Source organism: Miniopterus natalensis, chromosome 21 (genome assembly GCF_054644295.1).
Source record: "Miniopterus natalensis isolate mMinNat1 chromosome 21, mMinNat1.hap1, whole genome shotgun sequence".
Taxonomy (NCBI): Eukaryota; Metazoa; Chordata; class Mammalia; order Chiroptera; family Miniopteridae; genus Miniopterus; species Miniopterus natalensis.
In genome coordinates, this window is record NC_142101.1 from 10389849 (window position 1) to 10402124 (window position 12276).

The following is a 12276-nucleotide window of genomic DNA, read 5'->3' on the forward strand; positions in this document are numbered from 1 at the left end:
GGTGAAAACCTTCCCAGAAGATAAGTTTAAACTGTCCAGTTTTCCAATGGAAGAGGGTCCATTGTGTCACCTCCGAGCAGAGTAGCAGCCGAGAGGTGAGTTGAACACAGACAGGCTGTTTCAAGGGCCAGAAGATTTTAGGTGGAAGCACTCGACAGCCTGCGGGTCCGAGTGCTCCAGGAGGCTTTCAGCAACACTCTGCTTCTCCCACTGTCTTTAGTACCTTAAAGCAAGAGCCTCAGTGCGATGTTCTCTGCAATGGGGGGCACCACGGAGTAACAGAAAGTGTGTGGGCAGAAAGAGAGGTGACCTCACAGAGGTCCCCTGTATTTGTAGGGGACCTGTACTGGTGATCGGTCAAGGTCAAGATTATGTAGGTAGGAGTTTCCTTTTTCCATTCGTTTGGAGCTGATTTAGTGAAAAATGAAACTGTGACTTCTTATAAAATAAAGTCATTCGGTTTGATGTGAAAGGCTGAGATCCTGAATTGGGTCTAAATGCTTGAGCTTTTTTGGTTTGAGAGAAATGGTGTATCTGCCCCCACATCTGTACTCAACAGAAATACTGATAAAAATACAATCGGATAAAACTTTTTTTTCTCTCTAAATTAAGAAGTGATGTATATAAGTCTTATGAACCTTAGTTTTTGAAAAAGGAGCCCCGAGTCTTAAATTTGTTCCGATTGTCTGTGATTGACAGAATTTAATAATAATACACAGAGCGAAAAGAAAAACTTCTTGTTGGGTAACAGTTGTCAGAGGAGAAACAGATGATGTGTTTTCTTTATTGCATTTAAAAAATTAATTATTGCCAATAGAAGCTTGTTTGTGCTGGTAACTGAGTTAGCGCTGTGGTTGGCATTTATCCACATGTGAAGGGAAACGGGGATCCGCGGAAAATCTGAAACCAGGGTTCTAGTTCGGTCAAGTGGGCTTCAGGGGGTTGTTTAACTCCCTGGACCCCTGTGTTTTCATCTGTAAAGGGAGGGGGTAAAGATGATGACCGAGGCTCTTCTATCTCTAACTGCATCTTTTTTTTTTTTTTTTTTTTAAGGCCTGTGGTTTTATTAAACAAAGTCTTGATGTAAACAGGGGAGCTAACTCCCAAATGTTTTGGTAGGAGCATATTTTAGAAGACATAGCACAGAATTTATGGAAGAGGAATTTTATTTGATAAATTAAAAATGTACATTAAAAGTTAGGTGCAGAATACCCCAAAGCCTTCCTTGTATTTTCCCTTTAGAAAGCAGAATATTTAACTGGTATTTTTCAGGTAACTCCTAAAAAAGTAACATTGAGTATAAGAGTTTTAAGTTGCTCTGGTTGAAACATCATAAAAATGTATGCACTTTCTAAGAGACAGAATTGCTTTGCCAGAATTGCCTGTTTTCTGGCTAAGAATAAGCAGGCCAATTTATTTTACACAACTTTTAATAGTTGATACAATAACTGAAAAAACAAGTTGCTATTGGAATATTACTGGATTTGTTAACTAGTTTTCTTAGGAAATTATGTTCTTGTAGTTGTCAGTACTTTTATATCTACTATAAAATTTTTGACTTTGTAAAGCATACTTAAATATTATATAGGCATTTATGTAATTATAATATCTGAAACATATGATATTTGAAGCATAAATGGAAAATATAGGAAATTGTTGAAAATCCCACATTGCAATGGCCTTTCTGCTGAGATTCATTTAAGATAAAGTAGTGTCAATTTTGAAAAATAACTACTTAATTTAGGTTCCTAAATAATATTCTTGGTATATTTTAAGCATTTTTAGCCTCACAATGAGAACCTGAAAGTATTGTAAATACATTTAATAATAAAGAAGGTATTTTTCTAAACCATAAATACGTGATGAACTTCACATATTTAAATTTACTTAGAATGTTTCCCTGTGGCACAATCAGCTTTAACTTAGAAATAGCTATATTCCAGTTCATTGACAGTTATTTATCTTTATTTATCTATACTTCAAAATGCCTTTTATACTCTTGTTTATTGAAATTGTTTTAGGGTGGTTTCATACGTAGTATTACTTTTTAATTCATGTTTAGTCATACTTCTACACACAGAGAATGCTGCACTAGCAACAACTCAAAATAGTGGGTAATACCACCAAAGTTATATTTTAATCTTAAATTTCAGTGCATTTTCATTTGAATCATTCTATTGAAAACTATTGATAGCTTTAATATACAGAGATAAAAGGAACAAAATCATCCCCAAATATAGTACTACAGTGTGAAAATTATGGTTAGGCTTCATTTAACATGAATCCTGAAGCCTCATCATTAATGCTTATAAAACATTGTCTGCTATTAAATTTTTATAATAAGCGTGTTGTAATAATTTGTTACTTACTATAGCCCAGATGACTGTATATTTGAGGAGGAAATGATATGAGAAATTAGATGTATCATTGGATTTGCTTTTTGTATCAGAATGGAGGGGTTTGTTTGTATTTTCATAGTGATAAAGGGGTAGAGTGGACAGACTGGAGGAGTGTATGTAACTGGCACCTGGATTATACACAGAACCTAACATACATGCCATACAGTGTGAGGCACAGAGCAGGCACAGAGCCGCTAGTCCAAGTATTCACTGTATTGAATTGAGGGCTTGGGAAGAAATTGTTTAGGGGAATAAATTAGCAGTTTGTTTTCCTAAATTGGAATTATCTTGTATTATTTTACTTCTGTTTTGGGTCATTTTTTCAATAGGTGATTAAACATTTTTTTAAATGGTGATAATTGTCAACAACTGTAATCAACATTTGAGTTTGGAGTAACTATTTATAGATTTTTTTCTGTAGTAATTCTTTTATCTCCCAGCTTTTGTACTTCTTTTCACAAGAGAGAAAAGCATATGAAACATTTTTGGTGGAGTCTTTGAAAAGGCCAGTCTTTTTATATGAGGATAAACCCTCAGAAAAGAAATTTTCCCTGACCGGGACTTGAACCCTCAACCTTGGCGTATGGGGATGGTGTTTAACCAATTGAGATACTGGCCAGAGTCGCTTTATTTTACTTTTAAATGTACTTATTGTAGCAAGCAAAATACTTCTGAAGTACCTGCAACAGGATTGGGTTAGAATTAGGCCTAACTTTTTTATTAACATGAATTAAATTAGAGTTACTATTAAAAAGTGTTGTGTTAATTTGTTAGGAAATGATATATAATATACACATTTAAAATTGTATGTATGTATTTAAATATTAATGTAAATATGTAAGTTTAATTTAATTTTTTAGCTTTATTGAGATATAATCGACATATCATATATTAGTTTTCGGTATACACCATGATGATATATTGTGAAACGATCACCACAGTAAGTTCAGTTAACGTCCATCTCCTCACAGTTACCATTTTTTTCTTGTGATGAGAACTCTTAAGATCTCCTTTCTGAGCAACTTTAAATATACAATATAGTGTTGTTAACTTTACTCATCATATGTATATGATGTCCCCGGAACTTATCTTCTAACTGGAAGTTTGTACCTTTCACCCATCTCCCTACCCCAGCCTCTGGCAACCACCAGTCTGTTTTGTGTATGAGTTTGATTTTTTTTTTTTTTTTTTAAATTCCACATATAAGTGAGATCATATGGTATTTGCCTTTCTCTGATTTATCTCACTTAGCATGATACCCTCAAGGTCCATCCACGTTGTCACAAATGGTAGGCTTTCCCTCCTTTTTATGGCTGAATAATATTCCACTGGATACAGGTATATAGATAGATATAGATATAGATATAGATATAGATATAGATATATACCACATCTCCTTTCTTCATTCGTCGATGGGCATATTGGTTGTTTCTATGTCTTGGCTATTATAAATAACGCTGCAGTGAATTTGAGGGTACAGATATATTTTTGAAATAGTGATTTTGATCCCTCCAGGTAAATACTCAGAAGTGGAATTGGTGGATAATATGGTTGTTCTATTTTTAATCTTTTTAGGACCCTCTAGACTGTTTTCCATAGGGTTGCACCAGTTTATATTCCCATCAAGGTAATTTTATATGCTAACATTTTAAGTGTAAAATGGTTTTTCTTTTTATTAAATTGGAATGTTAAGTATATTGCTTAACATTTTTTTTCCTTCTAGAAAATAAGAAGCTAAACTGTTACCTTTTTGAGCCTTTTTTTTTGGTCTTAAAGTTCTAACGGGGTGATAACAGCATATTAAAAGATTTCCTTTATATGTACAGAGGAATATAGACCTGCACTGGCCTTTTCAGTCCACAAACAACATTACAAAACTGTCGTATTTTAATACCTCAATAGTATTTTATGCTAAGTGCAGAAGAGGATGCCATAGGATTTCCAACTTTGTAAAACTAGGAACTGCCGCAGAGTTAAAGCGTGTTGAGTTTATTAACTCCATTAGCATAGCCCCGTGATACAGCTCTGAACAAAACACAGAAATATTCTCTTGGCTGATAATCCCATTAGGTGGATTTGTAAGTGACCAAGCAGCTATTCCTGGGAAGCTTTTCCCTCTAGATACATTAAACTTAGTATGTCTCCAGTGGACAGATTTACTGATTCAGTCAGCTCACAGTGGGAATGCAGGTGGTGGTGGCAGGAAGCTGCTTTCAGGTCTTTGAAATTAAGCAGACCCTTGCTATGTGGGGACAAATCCCGGGGTCTTCACCAAGGACAGCAGAAGCAATGACTTCTTCCCATGAAGCACAGTCAAGTATAGCTGACCCCTTCAACCTCTAGAATGTTTATAAATATAAAACGAAAATTATGAAGCTATTGAAATAACTTCTACTAAAATAAACTCAGTGCATTTCATTTCATAGTGGAGAGACTTTTCAGGAGGAGATTAGGCTCTAAATCCAGTTTGAAAGGTAAATATTCCATATAGTTGAAGTCAATCTTGAAAATCTCATAAATGGCTCATAATTTACATAGTCTGAGTGGATTTGTATGTATTGATTTGATATGTGTTTAGAGCCATATATTCCTACTACAATGGAAACCTTCATACCCTTATCATTTTAATCCATGTTATTATACCCCATTGTTGGAACAGATGGGAAGCACTCAGAAGTGATGGCTGGTATCAGTGTTCCTCTCAGGCCTGCACTGGAAACATGTGAAATCAATGCTCTGTGCCCTCAGCAAGGATAACCACGAACAGAGCTTCGAGAACGGTGCTGTCAGCCTTCCACCTCTATACAGTGAAGAGGACAGCTCTTTTTTTAAAATATATTTTTAATATGTTTTTATTGATTTCAGAGAGAGGAAGGGAGAGAGAAAGAGGTAGAAACATCAATGATGAGAGAGTCATTGATCGGCTGCCTCCTGCACGCCCCCTGCTGGGGATCGAGCCCGCAACCCGGGCATGTGCCCTGACCGGGAATCGAACCGTGATCTGGATCCTAGGTCGATGCTCAACCGCTGAGCCACACCGGCCAGGCAAGGACAACTCTTCGTTCATTTCTAAAATGACCTTTAACTTCTTATAACATTTAAATTTTATCCACATAGGCTTGTTTTCCAAGAGTCCAGTTCATAGAGTGAGTCTTAGAAAGAAGTTTTGCTGTTTTCTAGACCAGTGCTATCCGGTAGGATTTCCTGCGACAATGAAAATATTTCCTATCTACATCGTGCAATATGGCAGCCACGATCCATATGTGGCTATTGAGCACTTATCAAGTGATTAATACAACTAAGAAACTCAATTTTTTATTATAATTAACTTAAATTTAAATAGCCACAGGTAGCTAGTGTAGCTCCAGACAAAACCTTATTAATGATTTGGTAAAATCATTCTTAACATCTACGAGTTAATAAAAGTGTCAACTGGTGAATACTAAATTTCCAATGAGTACAATCTTTTTATACACACAGAACTTGATAGAAACTGTTATTTCTCTCCCAAGGGATAAATTGGTATGTTTTACTTTTCAGTATCATTCACTACTTTACTTTTCTAAGTAGATCCTGTGAATTCGTCCCTAGGTTTCTGAGTGATAAATTCACATTGTCAAATGTTGTCAGCTCCAAAACTACAGGTTCCTTTTTTTCCCATTGTGCAAGGACTTTGGGACCCCGTCTTACTGTTCTGTATTGTTTTCTTTTCTCCCATTCTCTTGTTCATGTACACAAATGAGTTACCCTATATTAAAGGTTATTAAAAGATTTTTAAGTCACATAATATTTAGTAGCAGAGATAGATCGCTAGCTTTGGATTAATATAGTCCCTGTTTGCTACTTTGTCCTTCCAGTAAAGTTACCCTTTAGGGTTAAGATGATACATCAATTTTCAAATGGGTTTTACATTCATTTCTTCAGATATTTTTTCTTAGGAAAGCAGGAAGAATGTATAATAGAACTTCTTTTAATGAAGCACATTATTGGATTCTACTTAATTTATGTAAAAACATATTTTTAAATTATCAAATATATACAGTGCTTTTTAAATTGCAGGCTCATGAAATCAACTTCATAGGTTGAAATCAGAAGATTTTTTAAAGAAATACAATAGAATAAGAAGGAATAGGACATATCTGAGTGCTTTACACATAGTAGGATTAATATAGTTTCATGAAATGCTTGTTACATTGATACATGTGTGAGAGAGTGTGTATGTTTCTGAATTGTGATGTAAAATGAATTTCTTACTATGGATCTTGGTTAAAAACAAAGAAGATTGAAAGCCATGGTCTAATTTGTGGGTGGTGTGGAGACAGTGATGTCAGATCTGGCTCAAGGCTTAGATTTACTTCTTTGGACAATCATTCAATGTCTTTGGCCCTCAATTTCTTTTTTGTATAAATGGGAATAACTGTCCTATGTACTTCATGCAGTTGTTTCAAAGATGAAATGAAATTTTAAGGTGATAGACAATTGTAACACTCCTATTTCTTTAATGGAGATTGTTGATTATTTTATATTGAAAAAACTCATGGCTTATAGTAACGATCATTTATGCTCATGTTTATGAATCTCCGGGTCAACTGAGATTTGGCTGATTTATGCTGCATTTGACGGTTGGCTTTGCTTCAGGTTGTGGGTTGTCTGGGCTACGGTTTAGGTTTTTTGCTCCACATGTATTTATTCTGTGATCCAGGCAAAAGGGGCAGCAGCTATCCAGGGCACGCTTTTCTCATGGAGAATCACCAGAATACAAAAGCAGGGCCAAACCACATAAACATATTTATGACTTCTGCTTCCACTATAGTCATGAAAATTCCACTGGCCAAGTGAAATGAAGTGGCCAAGCCCAAAGTCACTGGGGGGAGAGAGTGCATTCCACTCCCAGTGGAAGGGAGATAGAAGTGAATATTTGCTGAACAGTAATCTAAATGACCATATTACCAAAAAACCATGACCTCCAAACTTTTGTTAACTACTTTATCTAAAATATGAAAGAACAGACAAGTACCACTATGTATTTAAAGAAAGCCTTTAACATTATAGAGTGTCTAAAACAGACACACAGAGAAAAGGAAACAGACAATTTATAATGAGCAGAGAAGACCATTTAAAATACTATAATATTCTAATAGATAAGAGATTATATCAATAAGATAAATATAGCATGCTATGTAAAACAATGAAAACAAGAAATAGCTCATGGAAATGAAAAGTGTGATAGAATTCTGTTCTTAAATTCAGTAGAAATTTTGGAAGAGGAACTCAAGGGAATCTTCCAAGATGAAGAGATAAAAAATATAAGAAAATTAGGTGATCAATCCATCAAAGCCAAAAACCAATAAAATATTGAAATGGGTCGCATCAAAATATTTTTATGTAATAATACAAGGTAACTTCCCGAAACTACCGAAAACAAACCTCCAGATTTAAAAGAGCCCACACAGCACAACGCATGAGAAAAAGGCCCATTACAAGGTCCAACATTGTAAAATTTCAAAATGCCAGGGAAAAAAGTGATTATGAGAACATTCTGAAACAACCCCCCCCCCCCCCCCCCAAAATCATAGACCAAGCATTAGGAATCAGAATGGCACAGGGCTTTTCAGTTGTGATATTAGAATCGTGAAGGCAGTGGAATAGCCCTTTTAAAACCCTGAATGAAATTTAATTTCAACATATATTTTGATACCTAGCGAAACTATCAAGTATATGCATAGAATAACAGCATTTTCAGCCATATAGATACTTTAAAAATGTCTTATTCATGTACTCTTTCTCATGGAAGTTATCTGGAGAATATACTCCCACAAAAAAGAGAGTAAACCTAAAAGTAGAATGATTTACAACCAGAAGACAGGGAACTCTAACAGGAGCATGGGTAAGGATTGACCCAATACAGAGGTCAACCAGGCCAGACATACAGTACAAAGAAGGATATATCAAGGGGAAAAAGTTAAAAGGAATGATAATTTATCTGATGTACTTCATTATTTGCAAAAATATTATTGATGGGTATTTGATAGACCTATTTGATCATGGGGGGGGGTTGTCAATTACCTAGAAAAATAAACTATTAAAAACTAGGCAATTAATTCCAGAAATAATAAAATATTGTACAAGAAAATTAATTTAAGCAAAATGATGCTTGTCTCCGTAGTGAAAAGTATTTCCATAGTCATTATTATGTAAATGGACTGCTGATTAATGATTTACTCCGAATTGTTACATGGGAGGACAAGGTGGGTATATTGGGTAGGTGATATAAGGGATGTTAATCATTACCTATTTTAACAGTAAGTCAATAGAAAATTTCTAATACTGCAAAAATCAAGAGAGTATTATAAGCATGTCACTTAAAAATATGAAGCTAAATATTGGAAGAGTAAGTAGTGTGTGCCTTTGAGGATTAGGCTTGGAGATGGGTGAGGGGTAGAACATGGGCACTGCCCATCTTTATTATGAGCAATTAAGTACTGTTTGACATAAATTAGTCACATTACCTCGATAAGAAAATTTAATGTATAATAAAAATAAAGATACATATGTCCATGATTAAGAAAAAACTTCCTGCAGTGTAGATTCTACATGAACAGTAAGGAGTGCTCCTTTCTCCATATCCTGTCCTTGTTACTGTTCTCCTGTTAGTATTTCTGGCGGTTCCGTTCATGACCTGAGGTGTGTGTGTCTTTTGGTAAAGTGTAAAGCTATCTGGATTTGTCTTGGCCCAGTTGGGCAAAAGGTGCCCGCATCAAGCTGCATTGTAGACATTGCCAGTTAGCAGTGGACTGTAAGAGGAACGTACAAGTGGCCTATGACTGTTGCTGGTCTTTCATCCCTGAGCCACTATCTACAGCCAGGGAAGCAGCCCTGACCTAGTTGGGTGAGGCAAAGGGTTATCCTGCCAGTGGGAGCATGGCATTTCTGGCAAGAGATTCCTCTTCTAACTGTTGGAGTTGGTGCCATGGCAGATTTTCCTAACTCGGGGAGTAGGTGTTGAGCCCTGGTCCAGCTGGTTAGATTATTTGTTGACTTTGATGATCTGCACCAATAAGCTCCTTCTCTGGCACAGGTAATCAAAAGCAGGCAGTAATTTTCCATCTTCCTAACAAAAATGCTTTTTGCACTTGGAAATTATAATAAAGTTTTATTTAGTCTTCACCAAAATAGTGCTTTATGGAGGAAATGTGATTGAATTAAATCAAAAGCTTTTTAGTCCACACTGATAACCATATATCCTTAGGCAGGTCATTTTTTCTATTTATCTCATATTACATACCTGTTTAAACTATTAGTATCTCCTCATTATATGTAAGAAAAATCGTTTGATTAATCTAGAACCCAAGACCTTTCATAATGTGGTCTAATCTATCATTCCATGAGTGTATGTATCTTCTTTCCCACTTTCTTGCCCATGCTAATATATTTCTAATCTGGCCTTCTAGTCACAGATTTTCTCGAATACTCATTTGTTGTTTTTTTATATGCTTTGTATTTTAATAGTCTTTTTGTGTATGTCTTTGCTGTTCTTGAAAGAGAAATCAGTAATAATAATCACACCTGCCATCTTTAATTCAGCTCTTACTTTGTGCTAGACACTTGCTAGGTGCTCAGCATCTCATTTAATCTTCACAGTAGTTTTAGGAGCATGCTGCAGTTATCACTCCCATTTTAGACTGAAGAAACTGAGCAACTTGTCCAAGGTCACAGAGCTGGAAATACCAGGGCTGTGTCTGAAACCCCGATTTGTGATGACTCTTGGGCCTGTCCTCTTAATCTCTGTGTTTGACTGCCTTCCCTTGCAGACTCTGAGCTTTTATTACATGAGATTAAGAAACCAGATGATTTATACTTAAAACCTAATTATCAATGTAAGGTTATTCAGAATTCTGGAGTCATCTTTGATGTCTCCTGATAGCTCTCCTTTTATTTCCATATACTCACAAATTCTCTTTATATTTCTGGGGTTTTTTGTTTATTTGTTTTTTTAATCCTTACCTGAGGATATAGTTTTTTCATTGCTTTTTCAGAGAGAGTGGAAGGGGGAGAGAGAGAGAGAGAGAGAAACAATGATGTGAGAGAGACACATCATCAACTGGTTGCCTCCTGCATGAGCCCTGACCAAGGCCAGGGATGGAGCCTGCAACCCAGGTATGTGCCCTTGGCTGGAATTGAACCTGGGACCCTGAGCCCGCAGGTGGATGCTCTACCCACTGAGCCAAGCTGGCCAGGGCTATATTTCTGTTTTAATATATATATTTTAATGTGTCTCTGCTCCTCATGTCTGGAATACTGCAACTGTCTGTCTGATCTCCCTGCTGGCAGTCTCTGCCATCTTAAATCAGTCATACACATTGATCCAGAGGTTGTGTGTTATTTTTAAAGTTCAGCATCTCTCATATTGCATACTTGTTTAAACCATTAATATCCCTTTGTTATATATAAGAAAAATATAGTTTTGTTCATCTAGAATTCGAGACCTTTCATAATATGGTCTATCTATCATTCTGAGTTTGTGTGCCCTTACCTTCTTCGCCACCTTCTTGCCCAGGCTAATACATTTCTAATTGGCCTTTTAAAGCACAGATTTTCTCTAACATTCTGTTGTTGTTTTTTTATATGCTTTGTAGTTTAATAGTCCTTTTGTGTGTCTCATTTACCCAACTAAATTGTTAACTCCTGGGTGTAGAGATGGAAACTGTTTTGAGTCCAACATAGTACACATATAGCACTGTGTAAAAAAAAAATTAATGAATGAATTTTTAAAGTTTTAAAGTCAATATATAATTTAAATTCTGTACTTATTTGATTTGTTTATTTCACAAATGTTAGACAAATAAAACTAAATAGATTTTTGTTATGTTTTTTCATCTCTCTAATTATATTTAATTATGAGATCAAATAATTGGTATAACTAACACTAAAATATTTTAAAGAAACAAATAAGTTTTATTAGTATTCTAATCTGAAAGATATAGAAAATCTATACCAAATGAAAGTTAGATACTCATTATTACATAGCTTTTTAAAATTAAAACAATATTTGAAAACTTGTAATAAGTTGTTTTATTTATTGTTGGTAATATGTGGTTTTGATGGGGATAAACTGAATATTTACGGTGTAATACATGTTAAAGAAAGGACTATTTAGTTTTTCTTGGTTGATGTATTAAATATAGTTGAAAATTGTTCATAATACTGAACAATGACATGAGGAAATACAAAATGTAACTTAAATACTAAGTTTAAACCAATCTACCTAGGCCAAATTTTGTTATCTGAAAGGGGATTGCATTTTTTGTGCTAAAACTGCTCCTTGCTTTGTGCAGAATTTAAAAATGTTCCTACCCTTTTACTTCCCTTTTTTGGTTTTTCTTGTTTTAAAAGTATGAATATTTATCTCTTTAAAAAATTTTTACAGGTGTTCTATAGCAAATAAATATTTCTACTTTAATGTAGAAATTTTTTAAAACTATGTTCTATGTAAGGCATTTTTGCTTTGAAATATTTGAATTTCAGCAAGATAAAGATGGTTTCATCCTAAGACCAAGAAATTAACATAAATTTTCACACATTTTTGATGCCATATTTATTAATCTGAGAGTGCTTTCGTTGTTGCCTTTCTATAATACAATTTGAATGTACTATTTTAGCTCAGAAATCTTATACCCTCTAAATGCTTAAAGGTTCTCATGCTGTATTTTTTTCTAAATAATATTGAGCATCACCATGATACCTTCTTTTATACCTCACATTTTTCTAAAGATTTCCTAAATTATATAATTTATATAATTTCCTAAATTCTATTACCCTTTAAATTGGTTTTCAAAATATCCAAATGAAACCATAATATATCTTTCAGAAGAGAGCC

General features: G+C 34.7%; 1 protein-coding gene across 1 annotated transcript in view; it reads left to right on the forward strand.

The window, feature by feature from the left end:
• Nucleotides 1-12276, forward strand: part of SDCCAG8 (SHH signaling and ciliogenesis regulator SDCCAG8) — a 155362-nt gene that overhangs the window by 59011 nt on the left and 84075 nt on the right. The gene's annotated exons all lie outside the window — the stretch shown is intronic.